At 25.3% G+C, this 18,873-nt stretch overlaps 1 protein-coding gene across 2 annotated transcripts in view; it reads left to right on the plus strand.

Moving 5' to 3' along the window:
* Positions 1 to 5,779: 5,779 nt before the first annotated feature.
* LOC122504446 (chitin synthase chs-2-like) overlaps positions 5,780 to 18,873 on the plus strand; it is a 98,472-nt gene continuing 85,378 nt past the window's right edge. The window contains exon 1 of one of the 2 annotated variants that reach the window (XM_043615577.1): positions 5,780 to 6,143. The gene's annotated coding sequence lies outside the window, so the exon portion shown is untranslated. The remainder of the gene's footprint in view (positions 6,144 to 18,873) is intronic. The other variant, XM_043615569.1, reaches the window with a different exon arrangement.

An 18,873-nucleotide genomic window follows, 5' to 3' on the forward strand; every position in this document is an offset into this window, starting at 1 on the left:
ATTTTGGTACCAAACAAATCTGTTTCTACAGTGGTACCAAATAACTTTTATTCGATTATGGTACCAGATAAATTTTATTCGATCGTGGTACTAGATAAATCTTATTCGATTGTGGTATCAAATAACTTTTACCTCATGTAGAACCAAATGAATTATATTATATTGTGGTACCAAAGAATTTTTGTGGTACCACTGTGGTACCAAATAACATTTATTTGATTGTGGTACCAAATAAATTTAATTCGATTGTGTTACCAAATGGATTTTATTCGATTGTGGTACCAGATAAATTGCATTCGATTGTGGTACCAAAGAAATTTTAATCGATTATGGTGTTAAATAAATTTTATTTTCATGGTGGTACCAAATAAATTTTATTTGATTTTAGTACCATATAACTTTTATTCGATTATGGTGTCAATTAAATATTATTTTCATGCTGGTACCAAATAAATTTTATTTGATTGTAGTACCAAATAACTTTTATTTGATTGTTACCAAATGAATTTTATTCGATTGTGGTACCAAATAAATTTTATTTTGTTGTGGTACCAAATGAATTTTATTCGACTGTGGTACCAAATAACTTTTATTCGATTGTGTTACCAAATGGATTTCATTCGATTGTGGTACCAAAAAATTTTATTCGATTATGGTGTCAATTAAATATTATTTTCATGGTGGTACCAAATAAATTTTATTTGATTGTGGTACCAAATAAATTTTATTTGATTGTAGTACCAAATAACTTTTATTCGATTGTTACCAAATGACTTTTATTCGATTGTGGTACCAGATAAATTTAATTCGATGGTTGTATCAAATATATTTTTTTATGGTGGTACCAAATGGATTTTATTCGATTGTGGTACCAGATAAATTTCATTCGATTGTGGTAACAAAAAAATTTTATTCGATTATGGTGTCAATTAAATATTATTTTCATGGTGATACAAAATAAATTTTATTTGATTGTGGTACCAAATAAATTTTAGTTTATTGTAGTACCAAATAACTTTTATTCGATTGTGTTACCAAATGGATTTTAGTCGATTGTGGTGTCAAATAAATTTTATTTTCATGATGGTACCAAATAAATTTTATTTGATTGTGGTAGCAAATAAATTTTATTTAATTGTGATACGAAATAAGTTTTATTTGATTGTGGTAACAAATAAATTTTATTTCACTTTGGTACCAAATAACTTTTATTCGATTGCGGTACCAAATAATTTTTATTCCATTGTGGTACCAAGTAACTTTTGCTTAATGTGGAACGAAATAAATATAATGTGGTGCTAAATGAAATTGTTAGAGTAAAATTTTGTTGTTTCCACAATCGATTAAAATTGGTTTTGTACCACATCAACTTTTATTATGTTGTTCTCGTTTTTGTTGGTGTGAATTTAAATATAACCAAATTCCACTATACATTAACATTGAACTACTAAAAAATATATTGCCATCCCTTTTATATAAAGACAAAGAAAAATATCAGAACAATATTTCTGTGATCGCAAAATTTTCGCCATCAATTCAATTTTTTCTTTTCGAATAAGATATTCGAACTCGCGATGAAAGCACACACAACACCCACGATATTCAATATCTTACCACCCGGACTGATTCCCCCGTACACAAGAAACATTCAAGCACATCTTATAATATCATAAATCAAATCCTTCTCACGAGAGAACCTTTATACTTTTAGCAATGCACCCTATCATCCACCAGCATCCATAAAAAAATAAGAATCATCAAACGAGACCGAAGCCTGCCTTCATATATATAGTAACGGAACATCAATACCTGCGTACATATATAAATTTGCTGTTTTATATCAATTTTTATGTTGAATTTGAAAAAGACGCACTTTTTTTGCTCTTTTTTTGACTTTTACTTCTCCATTAAAAGCGATTTTTCATCTGTCTTCTCGCCGTGGAGACACACGGCACATGAAGTATCAAGTGGGAAATAAATTATGACACTTATATGTGTACGCAACTTATAGGGAGAATCATGACCTTAGATTCATAGGATTCCTACTATATTTATGTCTATTTAGCATTTGGTTACTTTACATCAATTTTATTGTTTATCTGCGGAAATAATTTATTTTCTTCAATTTTCGTGATTTTTATCCAAATATATATTTTTTAATTTTAGATTTCTTATTTTTTTATTTTGAAATTAAATAAAATTTATTTGGTACGACAAGAAATTGAAATTTATATGGTACCCCAAAGGAATAAAATTTCTTAGGGACCAGATTGAATTACTAGAAAAGAATTTTTTTGGAACCACATTATTAAAATTTTTTTTGGTTCTATAACCAAATAAAATTTGTTTGCTACCACATTAGTAATTGATTTATCTGCTACCACATTGCATGAAATATATTTTGTTCTACAATAGAATAACATTTAATGGAGAATTAATTTTATTCTAATGTGGTACCAACTGAAGTTTATTTAATCTGGAACCAAATAAATAATATTCAATGTGGTACCCAATAAACTAGTTACAATTGTGGTAATAAACAAATTCTATACTATTAGACTTGTAAATAAATATTTGGCTGTTTGGTGCAACAATTGAAAAAAAAGTTATTTGGTATCGCAATCGAATAAAATTTATTTGGTACCACAATGGAATAAGATTTGTTTGGTACCACAATATAATATTACTTATTTGGAACCAAAAAATATATTAAATTTATTTGTTTTCTACAATAGCATAAAATTTTTTGGGTACCACACATAAGTTTTATTCTATTTTGGTACCAAATACATTAATTTTATTCTGGTACAAAAATCAATTTTATTCTAATGTTGTACCAACTGAAGTCTATTTAATCTGGAACCAAATAAAAAATATTCAATGTGGTACCCAATAAATTAATTTCTATTGAGCTAATAAAGAAATTTTATACTATTAGAGTTCTAAATGAATATTTAGCTATTTGGTAAAACAATCGGAAAAAAGTTATTTGGTAGCAAAATGGAATAAAGTTAATTTGGTACCACATTGAATAAACGTTATTCTGTACCACAATCCAATAAAACATATTTAGTACGAAAATGAAATAAAATTTATTTGATTACACAATCGAATAAAAATTACTTGGTACCACATTGGCATCAAATTTCTTTGATACGACAGTGGAACAAAATTTATTTGGAATGACAACCAAATACAATTAATTTGATACCACAATCGAATGGAATTTGTTTGTTACCACAGTGGAATAAAATTTTTTTGGTTACACAATTGAATAAAGATTATTTGGTACCACAATCGCATTAAATTTATTTGTTACCACAGTCAAATAAACTTTATTTGGTACCACTATAAAATAAAATTTATTTGATCACACAATCGAATATAAATTATTTGGTACCACAATTGGAACCAAATACATTTCATTTGATACCACAATCGAATGAAATTTGTTTGCTATCACAGTGGTGTACAATTTATTTGGTTACACAATCGAATACAGATTATTTGGTACCACAATCGCATTAAATTTATTTAGTACCACAATCTCATAATATTTATTTGGTACCACAATAAAAATAATTTATTTGATTACACAATCGAATAAAAATTGTTTGGTACCACAGTAGAATAAAATTTATTTGGAACCGCAATAAAATAAAATTTATTTGGAACAACAACCAAATTCAATCTTTTGGTACCACAGTAGAGTAAACATTGTTTTGTTCCACAACTTAATTCAGTTTATTTAGTACCAGATTAAAATAAAATTTATTTGGTTTCACATTAAGTAAATGTTATTTGGTACCACAGTGTAATATATGTTTGGTACCACAATATAATATTACTTATTTGGTACCACAAAATATATTAAATTTATTTATTTTCTACAATAGCATATCATTTTTTGGGTACCACATTTAATTTCATTTATTTGGTTTCATAAGATAATATAAGTGTATTATATTATGGTGCCAAATAATTTTTCATTAATGTGCACTGAGAAAACATTATACCTAATTCAAATAGAAATATAATTTTAAGTGATTTTGTTTAGTTGAAATTAGTTTGTAAGCTTAATCCCAATATACAGAAAATATCTACTGTTTTGATTAACAAATATTATTTGTTTGAATAATTATGTTTAATTCAAACATATTTTCTGTTTCGATTTAAACAAAAATTAGGTTTAAAAATTTTATGTTTAATTCAAACTTAAAAGATGATTATATATAATTTAAAATCAACCATAACTTATGTTTGAATTAAATATAATATTTCTTTAAATAAACAAACAAAATTTGTTTGAATCAAATAAATCGTTCTCTCAGTGTGGTACCAAAGAAATTTAATTTAATGTGGTGAAAAATAAATTTTATACTATTCTGGTACCAAATACATTAATTTTATTGTGGTACCAAATAACTTTTACTTAATATGGAACCAAGTAAATTTGTTTGAATCTGGTACTAAATAATTTGAATTTTGTTGTGGACCGAAATAAAGTTTACTCTACTGTGGTACCAAACGAATTGTACTTGGTTGTCGTTCCAAATAAATTTTATTCTATTGTGGTACCAAATAAATTTTATTTGATTGTGGTACCAAATAATTTTTATTCGATTGTGTAAAGAAATAAATTTTATTTCATTGTGGTACCAAATAACTTTTATTCGATTGCGGTATCAAATAACTTTTATTCCATTGTGGTACCAAATAATTTTTGCTTAATTTGGATCGAAATAAATTTAATGTGGTGCCAAATAAAATTGTTAGAGTAAAATTTTGTTGTTTCCACAATGAATTAAACTTGGTTTTTTACCACAGTAACTTTTATTATGTTGTTCTCGTTTTTGTTGGTGTAAATTTAAATAAAATAAATAAAAAAAAATAAATATATTTTGGTACCAAACAAATTTTGATTCTACTGCGGTACCAAATAATTTTTATTTGATTGTGATACCAAATTATATTATAGTAATAAATAAATTTGAATATGGTACCCATTAAATAAATTTCTTTTGTGGTACAAAACAAATTTTATTTTGCTACCAAAATAAATTTTATTCTCTTGTAGTACGAAAGAAATTTAATTTATTGTGGTACCAAATGTTTTGTAATGTGGTACCAATTCCTTTTTTTAGCCTGACCTAATAAAATTCAAAGCATTAAAAATATCCAAATTTTGTTACTAAATGATTTTTATCTGTCAAAAATTATTCTAATCCACTCCAACATCCAATTATTTCTTAACAAGGATTTCCCACAATTTTTAAATAATGGAAACTGTGAAGAAGAGAATCACGGTGAAGACTCTCAAGAGGATTCCATGAAAATAAGAAAACAGAAAAAGCAAAATGAACATTATCCAAGATTGATCAATCATATACATGAAAGGCGCAAATTCCTCGATTTCAAGAAAGCCTCCATTCAAATTCCAAAGTGTTTCCTTAATTACAATACATGGTGGCGGTTAGAATAAAAAATCTCCCCCAAAAGACAACTGTTTTTTCGGTACTTATGAGCACGAAATGGTCAGTGTATATATCTGAAAGAAACGGTACTTGCACCGCTGAGCGCTGAGTCTTGTAGTACAAGTCGCCTCGCTGCTCGACTCGATTCTGCCCATTCTGCCCGTCCACCGGCACTGTTTGACTCTCTTGTGAAAGTAACTTGTGGAAATTCAACAGAGAGGGGACGGATTCGCTCCTACCTTGTCGCCGGTTTCCTTCTGACGGTCCCTCGGATCGGCTGGATGGCTGGCTTGGCCAGTCGCTCTTCTCGGCTTTCACCTAGCCGATATACACTGATACCAAGCACTGTACCGATCGTCCCATGCATTAGAGAGAAAGAGAGAACCTTTGACAGCACAACTCCACCAGCTGTTTAGTCCCGACCCCCTTTTTCAGTTACCTCGGTAAACAGTTACCCTCGTTTCATTTCACTTGATTATTTTAACTTTTTTTTTTATTCATGGGATCATCCCTCGGTGGACGAGTGACAATCAAAAGTTCGATGATGATGATGATGTTGATGATGATGATCATCCCATGAAATATCGCGAGTGAATCAGTGATTTCTTGGTCCAGGAAGGCGCAAGGATAGAAAGTGCAGAGAGACAATAACAACGGAGCCAACAGCTGGTGAGTCCTATTCTTCAAGTTGATGAGAGAGAAAGTCGTGAAACCCTTTGCTATCGAAGCAAGACATCCGATCATCGATTTCACCGTTAGGCGCGATGCCTCACACGTGATGCCTCTCATTAACACCGATTTAACGGAAATATGGGGGAGGACAATTTCAAGGAAGTCCAGGATATTGACAGTCTTGAATATTAATTTCTATGGGTTGTCAGCTCTTGGTGTTTCACTTGCGATTATCATTTTTCTTCTTCTAATTACTATTTTGCACTTTTTAATTGCAGAATATTTTTGCGGTCTAATAGATTATTCATTTAGTTGGTGGGGAAATGGTAGCACAGTTTTTAATTCTTTGCTACCACTTCTGGAATGTAGCAGAAAGTTGATAGCATTTTTAAAATTTTGATTTTCAATTTTAATTTTTTGTATTCATAATTGGGTATCACTTTGGTACCCATTGTCACTATAATGGTATGGCACTTTGGTATTTCAACCAAAGATGATACCAAATTTAGTATCACTTAGTAAGTTTCTTTGCGGTATTTAGTAAAATTCTTGAAGTAATTTTAGAGTTATGGTGGAAACAAAGTAGCTCTGTAAAAATTCTTTGATGGATTTTTGAAACTTTTTGTTGAAAATTAGAAAGTTGTATGGTTCTGGTTCAGAGAATAAAGTGTCGCGGAATTTATTCGGTAATAAGAGGTAGCACTAATAAAAACTGTTTTTTAGTATTAAAAGCGGTCCCATATTGTAGTTTCTGGAACGATTTTTAAGCCTCTATATCAATTTGAAAAAAAATAAAAAGATTTTGGTATATTTGTGATTGAGCTATTTTTAACGCTTTTAACGTTATTAGGTCAACCTAAAAATGGTATTGGTACCACATTCTTTAAATCCATTTGATGCCACTATAAATTATATTTATTCAGTGCCACAATAGAATAACATTTACTTGCTGGCGAAATAAAATTTATTTGGTACCAAGAGAGAAATAAATTTAGTGGGTACCACATTGAAAAGTATTTATTACCAAAATAGAATAAAATTTATTTGGTACCAGCATAGAATAAAATGTAAAGGGTACCACAATAGAATTAATTTGTTTGGTATCAGCATAGAATAAAATTTACTTGGTACCCCAATAAAATTAATTTGTTTGGTACCAGCATAGAATAAAATATACTTGGTACCCCAATAAAATTAATTTGTTTGGTACCAGCATAGAATAAAATATACTTGGTACCCCAATAAAATTAATTTGTTTGGTACCAGCATAGAATGAAATATACTTGGTACCACAATAAAATTAATTTGTTTGGTACCAGCATAGAATAAAATTTATTGTTCACCATATTAAATTAAATTTCTTTTGTACAACATACAAAAAATTATTTGTCACCATAATACAATAAACTTATATTATCTTCTGGTAATCAATTTTATTTCATTATGGAACCAAATAAATTTTAATCGATTGTGGTACCAAATAACTTTTATGTAATGTGGAACTAAATAAATTTGATTTAATGTGTTGCCAAATAAATTTAGTTCCATAGCAAAATATAATTCGTTTGGTACCACCTTAGAATAAATTTTTTTGGTTCCACAGTGGAATAAATTTTATTTGATTCCAAAGTAGAATAAAATTTTTTTAAGAAAACATTGGATTGCATTTATGTGGTTCTACAATTGAATAAAATTTATTTGGTAGCACAAAAGAAATAAATTTAGTGGGTACCACAGTGCAATTTATTTTATACCGTAATAGAATAAAATTTATTTAGTACAACAATAAAATTAATTTATTCGGAACCAGAATAGAATGGAATTTATTTGGTAACAGAATAGAAAAAAAATTATTTTTTACAACATTAAATTTACTTTCTTTGGTACCACATTAAAGAAAAATTATTTGGCACCATAATATAATAAATAAGTACCAAATAAATTGTATTTGGTTGTTGTTCCAAATAAATTTTATTTCATTGTGGTACCAAATAAATTTTATTTCATTGTGGTACCAAATAAATTTTACTCCACTGTGGTACCAAATAAATTTCATTCGATTGTGGTACAAAATAAATTGTATTTAGTTATCGATCCAAATAAATCTTATTCCATTGTGATACCAAATAACTTTTATTCGATTGTGGTACCAAACAAATTTTATGCGATTGTGGTACCAAATAATCTTTATTCGATTGTGGTACCAAATAATTTTGTTTAATGTGGTACCAAATAAATTTTATTCTTTTATTTGTATCAAATAACTTTTATTTAATGTGAAACCAAATAAATTTAAGTTAATACGGTGGCGAATAAAATTTTTTTGGTTCCAAAGTGCAGAATAATTTTTTTAAGAACACATTGGATTGCATTTATTTGGTACAGCAATAAAGTAAAATTTATTTCGTACCACAATGTAGTACAAGTTACTTTGTTGCACAATAGAATATTTATTTCTAACTGTATAAAAATATTTTATTATCAAAATAGAAATTAATTTTTTGGCTACCACATTGAATATCGTTTATTTGGTACCAAATTAAATAAACTTCAGTTGGTACCACATTAGAATAAAATTTTCTTGGTTCCACAATTGCGGATAGGTACAATTTTTGGGTACCAGAAGAAGTTAAATTTACTTGGTGACACAACAGAATAAATTGTATTGTCTACCACATTAAATTACATATATATTTAGTACCATATTGAGTACCATATTTTGGTAATTTAAAATTAAAAAGTCTATGAATATTGAAAGTTTCTTTTTATTGAAGTGAACTCCGCTATTTTACTCTCTAAATTCCTTCAAGTGAGTTTCCATTCTTCCTTGAGTAGATCTAGATCTACAGTGAACTCTTTGATCTACATGTGCGATGATAATTATAAATTCAATTTTCAACATGAAAAAAGAATTTCTGGAATTATAAGAGTAAGAGTTTCGATTACATATTATAGAGTCAAACTCGAATATAGATTTTACAAGGAGGAAATTAAGAATTTGATACCGGTATATCAACTACATATTATTTAATTACTTTCATCAATTGCTATTCATAATATTCTCCACATATTTATTGCAGTAATTTGAGAATTTCCTTGAACTTTTGAATTTTCCTTGAATGTCAAATGAGAAGTTGACGTTGACACCACACACACAGTAACTTTAGATGTTGATTTTAGAAAGTTTCAGAACATCAGAAAATTCATTGAACTCATTGGTATTTAAAATTACCGATTGTTTAACAAAATTTCCCAGGAAATGGAAAAAAACTGGAATTTTTTTTTAAATTTGTATCATATACAGATATTTTTTGGAAAAAACAGTAAATATGCAGGAAATAATTTTAAAAAATTATTTAAATACCAGTTTGACAACTTTTGAACATTAAAATATCGGTTTTCAAAAAAATTGAATACTGTAGCTTATTAATATGGAAATTTTTACAGCGTGCCGAAGATTTAAATTATCAAGGCGCGTATAATAGATGAAAGTTAAAAACTTGTTCAGATACTTCTCAATTTTTAGGAATCTTGCTTTTCCATATAAACGAATACTAGTTTGACAGATGAGGAAGTATTGATGCCACCTGTTAATGTAACGCTATATCTAAGCGCAAACAACAATTTTACGTATTTTTTAAATAAAAATTTAATAAAAACTAATTATTTAATCTTTCGAATTAAGTTAGTAAATTACTAATACAATTTTTATTAATTTCTATTAATTTATAAACAGGACAAGTCCTTTCGTACTCTTTTTATTTAATTTAAAATATAATAAATTAAGAATTTAATTTCTATTTAATTTAAAATAATAAATTAAAACAATTTAATTTTTATTTAATTACAAATTTTTTAATTCAATTAATTATATTAATTAATTAGTTAAAACTGTATAGTTATAATAATGGAAGCTACTATCGTTTTCAATCGTTATTATTCAATACTTTCCTTTTTATTCTCTTATACTTATAATAAAATTTATTATTATAGTAAAATTATCATTATTTAGAGCTATTATTAGAAGCTATTATTGAAAGTAATATTATTCGAGGTTATAATTAATTGCAACTATTTTCACTTAATGAAAGCTATTCATACTATCGATTATTGCCATTGCCAATATTTAAAATTCCAATCAATTTAAGTTTCTATTTTAATGTACTCATTATTGGAAGCCTGAATAAATTTTAACTTTAACTATCTATATTTAAATTTGTATCTGAATTTCAAAAACAAAGTAAACTAAACAGTAAAAAGAAATTTTTAAATTAAAACATAGTTTTTTAGAATGATTGATCCACAGTAGAATAAAATTTATTAAATGCCACAATTAACTACTTTTATTTGGTTCTATAATGAAATAATGTTTATTTGGTACCAGAATAAAATTTTTATTTTATTATATTGTGGTACCAAATAAACTTGATTTAATGCGGCGAAGAATAAATTTTATTCTATTCTGGGTACCAAATGGTATCAAAGAATCCTTATTCCACTGTGGTACCAAATAACTTTTATTCGATTGTGGTACAAGATAAATTTTATTCGATCGTGGTACCAGATAAATCTTATTCGATTGTGGTATCAAATAACTTTTACTGTATGTGGAACCAAATAAATTATAATATTTTGTGGTACCAAAGAATTTGTGTGGTACCACTCTGGTACCAAATAACTTATTTGATTGTGGTACCAAATAAATTTAATTCGATTGTTGTATCAAATATATTTTTTTATAGTGGTACCAAATAACTTTTATTTGATTGTAGTACCAGATAAATTTTATTCGATTGTGGTACCAACAAAATTTTTTTAAGATTACAATGTAAAATGAATTTTATTTTATTGTGGTACCAAATAAAGTTACTTCGATTGTGGTACCAAGTGAATTTCATTCGACTGTGGTACCAAAACATTTTTATTCGATTGTGGTACCAAATAACTTTTATTCGATTGTGGTACCAAAAGAATTTTATTCGACTGTGGTACCAAATAACTTTTATTCGATTGTGGTACCAAATGAATTTTATTCGACTGTGGTACCAAATAACTTTTATTCGAATGTGGTACCAAATGAATTTTATTCGGCTGTGGTACCAAATAACTTTTATTCGAATGTGGTACCAAATGAATTTTATTCGACTGTGGTACCAAAACATTTTTATTCGATTGTGGTACCAAATAAATTGTATTTCATTATAATGTCAAATACATTTTATTTTCATGGTGGTACCAAATAAATTTTATTTGATTGTAGTACCAAATAACGTTTATTCGATTCTGATACTAAATAAATTTTATTTTCATGGTGGTACCAAATAAATTTTATTTTGTTGTGGTACCAAATAACTTTTATTCGATTGTGGTACCAAAAGAATTTTATTCGACTGTGGTACCAAATAACTTTTATTCGATTGTGGTACCAAATGAATTTTATTCGACTGTGGTACCAATTAACTTTTATTCGATTGTGGTACTAAATGAATTTTATTCGACTGTGGTACCAAAACATTTTTATTCGATTGTGGTACCAAATAAATTGTATTTCATTATAATGTCAAATACATTTTATTTTCATGGTGGTACCAAATAAATTTTATTTGATTGTAGTACCAAATAACGTTTATTCGATTCTGATACTAAATAAATTTTATTTTCATGGTGGTACCAAATAAATTTTATTTTGTTGTGGTACCAAATAACTTTTATTCGATTGTGGTACCAAAAGAATTTTATTCGACTGTGGTACCAAATAACTTTTATTCGATTGTGGTACCAAATGAATTTTATTCGACTGTGGTACCAATTAACTTTTATTCGATTGTGGTACTAAATGAATTTTATTCGACTGTGGTACCAAAACATTTTTATTCGATTGTGGTACCAAATAAATTGTATTTCATTATAATGTCAAATACATTTTATTTTCATGGTGGTACCAAATAAATTTTATTTGATTGTAGTACCAAATAACGTTTATTCGATTCTGATACTAAATAAATTTTATTTTCATGGTGGTACCAAATAAATTTTATTTTGTTGTGGTACCAAATAACTTTTATTCGATTGTGGTACCAAAAGAATTTTATTCGACTGTGGTACCAAATAACTTTTATTCGATTGTGGTACCAAATGAATTTTATTCGACTGTGGTACCAAAACATTTTTATTCGATTCTGGTACCAAATAAATTGTATTTCATTATAATGTCAAATACATTTTATTTTCATGGTGGTACGAAATAAATTTTATTTGATTGTGGTAGCAAATAAAGTTTATTCGATTGTGGTACCAAATGAATTTTATTCGATTGTGGTACTGAAAAAATTTTAATCTGTTTTCATATTTTTGCCATATTAATTAGACGCCCGTAGATATTTTTTACATTTCGAATAGCAAATAATAGGGAATCAATGGAAATATTTTCCAAATAAATAAATGTTAAAAAGAAGAGCAAATTTCTTATCATCGGTGAATACTGAATAGTATTTAAATAAATGAAGAAGATGTGTACACATGAGAGTATTTATTTGAATTCTTTATTCGTCACCCCACCAATTGATTGCGGCACACCGGATTATGTGATGATCATAGGATACCAGAAAGTAGGAGCCCTTACGCAAGATCCGAGAAGATCTAGGTTCACGTGAAGATGAATCAAGATCTTTTTTCATTAACGCCTTCCTATTCTTTTAAATCTCCTTTTTTTACTTGTGATTTTTCTTTTCATTTTCCATTTCTATTTTTTCTGTTTTTATATTTGTTTTGTTTTTACACTTTTTATTTTTTTACTTGCGATTTTTCTCCTACTTGTTTTTCTACTATTTATTTTTCTACTACATTTTCTACTAATTTTCTACTAATTTTCTACTAATTTTCTACTAATTTTCTACTAATTTTCTACTTTTTTTCTAATATATTTACTACTATATTTACTACTCTCTATATTTCTATTCTTTATTCTTTTTCTTTAAAGTATTTTATACTTTTATAACCCTTTCAAATAATACACTTATTATGCAATATTGCGTCGTTGAACTTCACAATATTTATGATCAATGAAAGAAAAAAAATTTTTTGCACCTACAAAACAATAAAATTTGTTGTTTATATACCAATTCTCCTTTATGCATTGAGAGAAAATAATTATGGAATTTTATAAAAATATTTTTTTAACTTAGGAAAAATTTGTTAAGAACAAAAATTTTTATTTACATCAAAATAATTTCTGTGGAAATTTTCCTTCTTGTCCCATTATTCCTAAATTGTGAAAATACTTTTAAAAAAAATTGCTAACTATTTTCTGTCAACTCAATAAAAAAAATAGTCCAAACAATTTTGTAAAAACCTCTTTTTGTGCAAAAAAAAAGTATCGATAATTTTTTTACTAAATCGTCGATCATAAACGTGAATTTCACGAACGTCAACAATATCTCATTTCCCATAAACTTTTTTGCTGCTAAACGTTAATATTTGCCATTTTCTATATTGTGTACACTTTTGTCACAAAAAAATTCAACGAAAGCCTTTTTTTTTTTTTTGCACTTTACCAAATGTGGAAGCAGAGATATTTGTTATTTGTAAAGTTTACATTTGTAATTTACTAAAAAGGTTTTTGGCGAACATTTCTCTCTCGCAGTTCTCTTTTTGCCTTTCATTCTCTCTCGCGTATGTGCGTTGTACGTGATTCCTTCTGGACCACTTTTTATACGTTTCCGCTGATGTTCTCTCTTTCATTTCACGCAGTTCTTTTTTTTTGTCATTTATTGTCGGACACTTCTTCGTTTCTCGGTTTCTCGCGTTTTAAGTGTGAAAAATTTTCTCCTCCCCCATAAGTTCAGTTATAACCATTATCGGAGTCTCGTATATATTACCCTTTTACTGACGAATAGCCGTAACTCTCTTCGAACGTGACATACTATTATTACGTAGGCGTTTTGTAGCTGCAATATTTTTTCTAGAATTCTCAATTTTCCAATAAACAAGCTTCTTTCACCCTGAGGCATACACACACACGACGAGACAACCAATTCAAAAATGAATTCAATAAATAAATTTTACATTTAAAAAAGAAAAAAAAATAGTTTCGTTATTACGCTCGTAAAAATAATTTCTTTTTATGATAATTACAATTTCTTTTATTCGTTTCCGAGAAATTTGAGATTTTCTATATTTTCCATTTGATTCGATATTTATTTCTTTGTTTGAATAAATATAATAAATATTCTATGGGCGCATTAAGAAAGTATAAAAATAAAATATAAAAATATATTTCGACTCTTATTTTAAGAATAAATAAAAATAAAACCGTTTTGTTTTATTATTCGAGTTATATCACTTACTAAATTATATTAACTTGAGAATAGAAATTGGTTTCTATTTATAAACAAAAGGGCCCTTCATTTATTGCAATAAGATTTTTGTAATTTATCCATTTATTATTATATTAAATATATTATTTATTATTATCCATTTTTTATATATTTTATTTATTTACAATTTAAATTTCAGTCCTTAATCCGACAAGCATAAAAATAAAAACCGAATTAAAAAAAAATATTCTTAAATCAGAACGTTAACTTTACTTTCCTTTTTTTCTTTAAATTAAAAAATTTTTCTTTTACCCTTAAAAATGATTTTTTAGTTTGGAAAATGTTTATTATTTTATAAGAATATAACTGTAAAAAAAAATAAAATAAAAAAATACTTCTAACTGTAAAAATAAGTTGCAGGAGAATTCTTAAATAATTTCTCAATAGTTTTCTTGCAATTTTTTTAATAAAACAAAAATTATGCTAGAAAGATGAGAAAAATATCGTCGTTCATTTGAATGTTCAAAATGAGGCAAATTTAAGATAAGATTCAAGAAATTTTCTTGAACTTAAAATAAATTTAGACTTTTTGAAAGTATAATATCTAATTAAATTGTTTCAAAAAATTCCATTACAAATTTGAAAATAATTAAATTCTTTACAAGAAAATTATTAAAATTACATTAAAAATAATAATAAAATTCAATAATTATTTTCATAAATAATAAAATTTTTTGCAGGATTTTAATTATTTTCATAAAAAAATAAAATTTTTGTCAAGAATTCAATTATTTTTATAAATAAAAAAAGTGAATTCAATTATTTTTATAAATAATAAAATTTTTTGAAGGATTTCAATTATTTTCGTAAAAAAATAAAATTTTTGTAAGAATTCAATTATTTTTATAAATAAAAAAAGTGAATTCAATTATTTTCATAAATAATAAAATTTTTTGCAGGATTTCAATTATTTCCATAAAAAAAATAAAATTTTTATCAAGAATTCAATTATTATATAAATAAAAAAATTTTTATTATTTACAAAAATAATTGAATTCTTAGAAAGATTTGTATTAAAATTTTAAAAACAAATCCTTTCTAAAAATTTAATTAAAATAATTATATAAAAAATAATTGAATTCTTGCGAAATTGTTATTTTTGTATGAATATAATCAAAGTCCAACAAAAAATTTGACATATTATTTATAAAAATAATTAAATTCTTGACAAACATTTTATTTTTTTTATAAAAATAATTGAAATCTTGCTAAACATTGTATTATTTATGAAAATAATAGAATTCTTTAAAGTAATTTTTCGGAAATAATATTGAAAGTAATTGAATTCATTAGAAGAGTTTTATCAAAATTTTTGATAATAATTAAATTCTTTCGAGAAATTTTATTGAAATTGTATTAAAAAGTAATTAAATTATTGAGAAGAATTTTATAATTGTAAATAATTAAATTCTTAGAAAGAATTATATTAAAGTCTTAATAACAAATTCTTTCTATAAGAATTTAATTAAAATTATATTGAAAGTAATTGAATTCTTGTGAAAATTAAAATTTTTTTATGAAAATAATTGAAATTTTGCAAAAAATTGTATTAGTCAATTGAAGTGAATTGAATTTATTTTGGGTATTTTAATAAAATTGTGTTAAAAATAATTGAATGGAAGAATAATAAATTTAATTTAATTTCGAAGAATTAGATTAAAGATTTTAAAAAATAAAATGTTTGAAGAATAAAAGAAAATTTTAAAAATATTTTCTTTCGAGAAATTTAATTAAATAATTGTATTACAAGTAATTGAATTCTTGAGAATAATTTGACAAAATTTTTTGAAAATAATCAAATTCTTCTAGAAAGAATTTTAAAGAAATTTTAAAAACAAATTCTTTCTAAGAATTTAATTAAAATTGTATTAAAAGTAATTGAATTCTTGCGAAAATTAAAATTTTTTTATGAAAATAATTGAAATCTTTCAAAAAATTGTATTATTCAGTTGAATTGAATTGAATTTTTTTTCCGGAAATTTTAATAAAATTTCATTAAAAATAATAATTGAATAGAAGAATAATAAATTTAATTTAATTTCGAAGAATTAGATTAAAATTTTTTGAAATATAACAAAAAATTTGAAAAATATATTCTTTCGAAGAATTTAATTAAATAATTGTATTCAAAATAGCTAATTGAATTCTTGCGAATAATTGAATTTTTAAAAGAGTTGTTTTTAACTCTTTAAATGTAGCGAATAATAATAAATGTAAATAAATGTAAATAAATAATACTTCATATACTTAAAAAAAATTGAAAAACAAAATTCTAATAATTTTTCTAAAAATAAACTTCGTAGAAATTTTTTGCCAAAAAAAAAATAATCTAATTTAATACAATTCATAAATTTTCTCGTAATAGTAAATTATATAATTTGTCTATATTATAAAAATACATACGTACTCCTAATATAGAATTTTCTTGTACACAAGAAATTTTTACAAGAAAATAAATACTAATGTTTGACCTAATTCAAGAGCTCTAATTGTATATTATAGTGAGTTAATGCAATAATTGCCTCTTATTGCGAGTTTAAAATCTTTTGTATTTAAGTGAAAGAAAGGATCTAGTTTTATCTTTTATGTATGTATATGCATATATATGTATGTACACAAGGCAAGGAAGTGAATGTCGCACAAGAAATGATCGTTGAACTTCCTGTAATGTTTATACTTGTCCCATTGACTAAGACAGATAGAGAACATAATGTTTATTCAAACAATGTAACATGTTCCTTCGAAATTTATTGACTCTTAAACATTCTCAAACACCTTTCTTTTGAATAATATATAAAGAAGAAGAAAAAAAGAAGCTCAGCTACAAATTTACAAATATATACATAATCTGTTCTGGTATTCAAATCTTTTTTTTTCTTCCTTCAAAATGTCCGTGTCTATAGAAATTTTACAGCAGAACAAATTGATCACACTTTTACTGCTTGTATGTTATGCTTTGACTGCGTGTACAAATGTTTGGGAAAATTTTTTTTTTTCTCTTTTTTATCGAAATGACTCTTGGTCTCTTGGATGCGGAAGAATAGAAAAAAGAAATTTCTAATATGTATACAGATTATAAGAATTTAAATTTTAAATGTTAACCAAAAAAAAAAAAAAAAAAATTATAAACATTTAAATTATTTTGAAAATTTTAAATTTTCAAAATAATTTAAATGTTTATAATTTGTTTTTTTGGTTAACAAATACTTTTATATGTTGTTTAATTTAAAAAAGAAATTTTAGAATGTCTTAATTCCTGTGGAAAATCATGTTCCAAAAATAAGATTAAAAATTGAAATTGTGCAAATATTTTTCTTCTTTTTCTAAAACAAAATAATTTTGTTAAAAAAAAATTGTGATTCATAAACAAAAATAATGCAAAATAAATAAATTTTCTATTTCTTAATCACAGTTGTTTAACAATTTTCTAATTTTCCTTAAAAGTAAAGAACAAAAATCTTTGACAAAACATAATATTTAACAACATTAATTAATTATTAATTAACTAAAGTGTGGAAGAAAGTAAAAATTGAAAAAAACGTACCTATAAATAATCTTTTAAAAAAGAGAAAAAAAATTTAAAATACGGAAAAAAGAATTGATATATCGAAAAGCAATTATTTAGTGAACAATATAAAGTGTTAATTGTTTAATGAAATAACTGAATTTCTCTTTTTCTGTGTATATATATATATATATATATATATATATATATATATATATAATAAATGTTGTAACATTGGCTAAATGAATTATAAAAAGGTACGTCGTGTTCTTCCTGCGTAACGCAATATAAACTTCAATTCAAAATGAGATGAAACTATATTTATATATATATAGTGCATATTATAAAAAAAACTTTCCTTAAACATTTTGCACCAATTCTTTAACCAAATCGTATTGCTTCTTCCGTATTCGAGTATTTATGGAAATTACTCCAATTGAAGGCACACACAGTCTACTAAAGTCAAGCTCAAAGCCGTAGACTTTCACCTGGTTCGTCCCATCGGAATAAAAACTTTCGATTATTCAATCTTGTGCCATAACAAAAGAACTGTTTTCTTTCTTGCAAATCTCTTTTTTTTATATATGCGCACTTTACAAATTGTTTAACAAAACTTCTATGTACAAACTAAAAACTACATCGAAAAAATTTTTGCACAAGCCGAACATTGTTTTTAATGGAAAAATTATATATATTATTATGATTATAATTACATAATTTTACTTTTAATTGATAATTATATAATTATTAACTGTAATCATAAAAGTAACTATAATTATAACTGTAATCATAAAAATAATTATAACTATAATTATAAATTATATTTATTTTTGTTCCCACAAAAATT

This window comes from Leptopilina heterotoma, unplaced genomic scaffold (assembly GCF_015476425.1).
Source record: "Leptopilina heterotoma isolate Lh14 unplaced genomic scaffold, ASM1547642v1 Lhet_111, whole genome shotgun sequence".
In the NCBI taxonomy this organism is placed as follows: domain Eukaryota; kingdom Metazoa; phylum Arthropoda; class Insecta; order Hymenoptera; family Figitidae; genus Leptopilina; species Leptopilina heterotoma.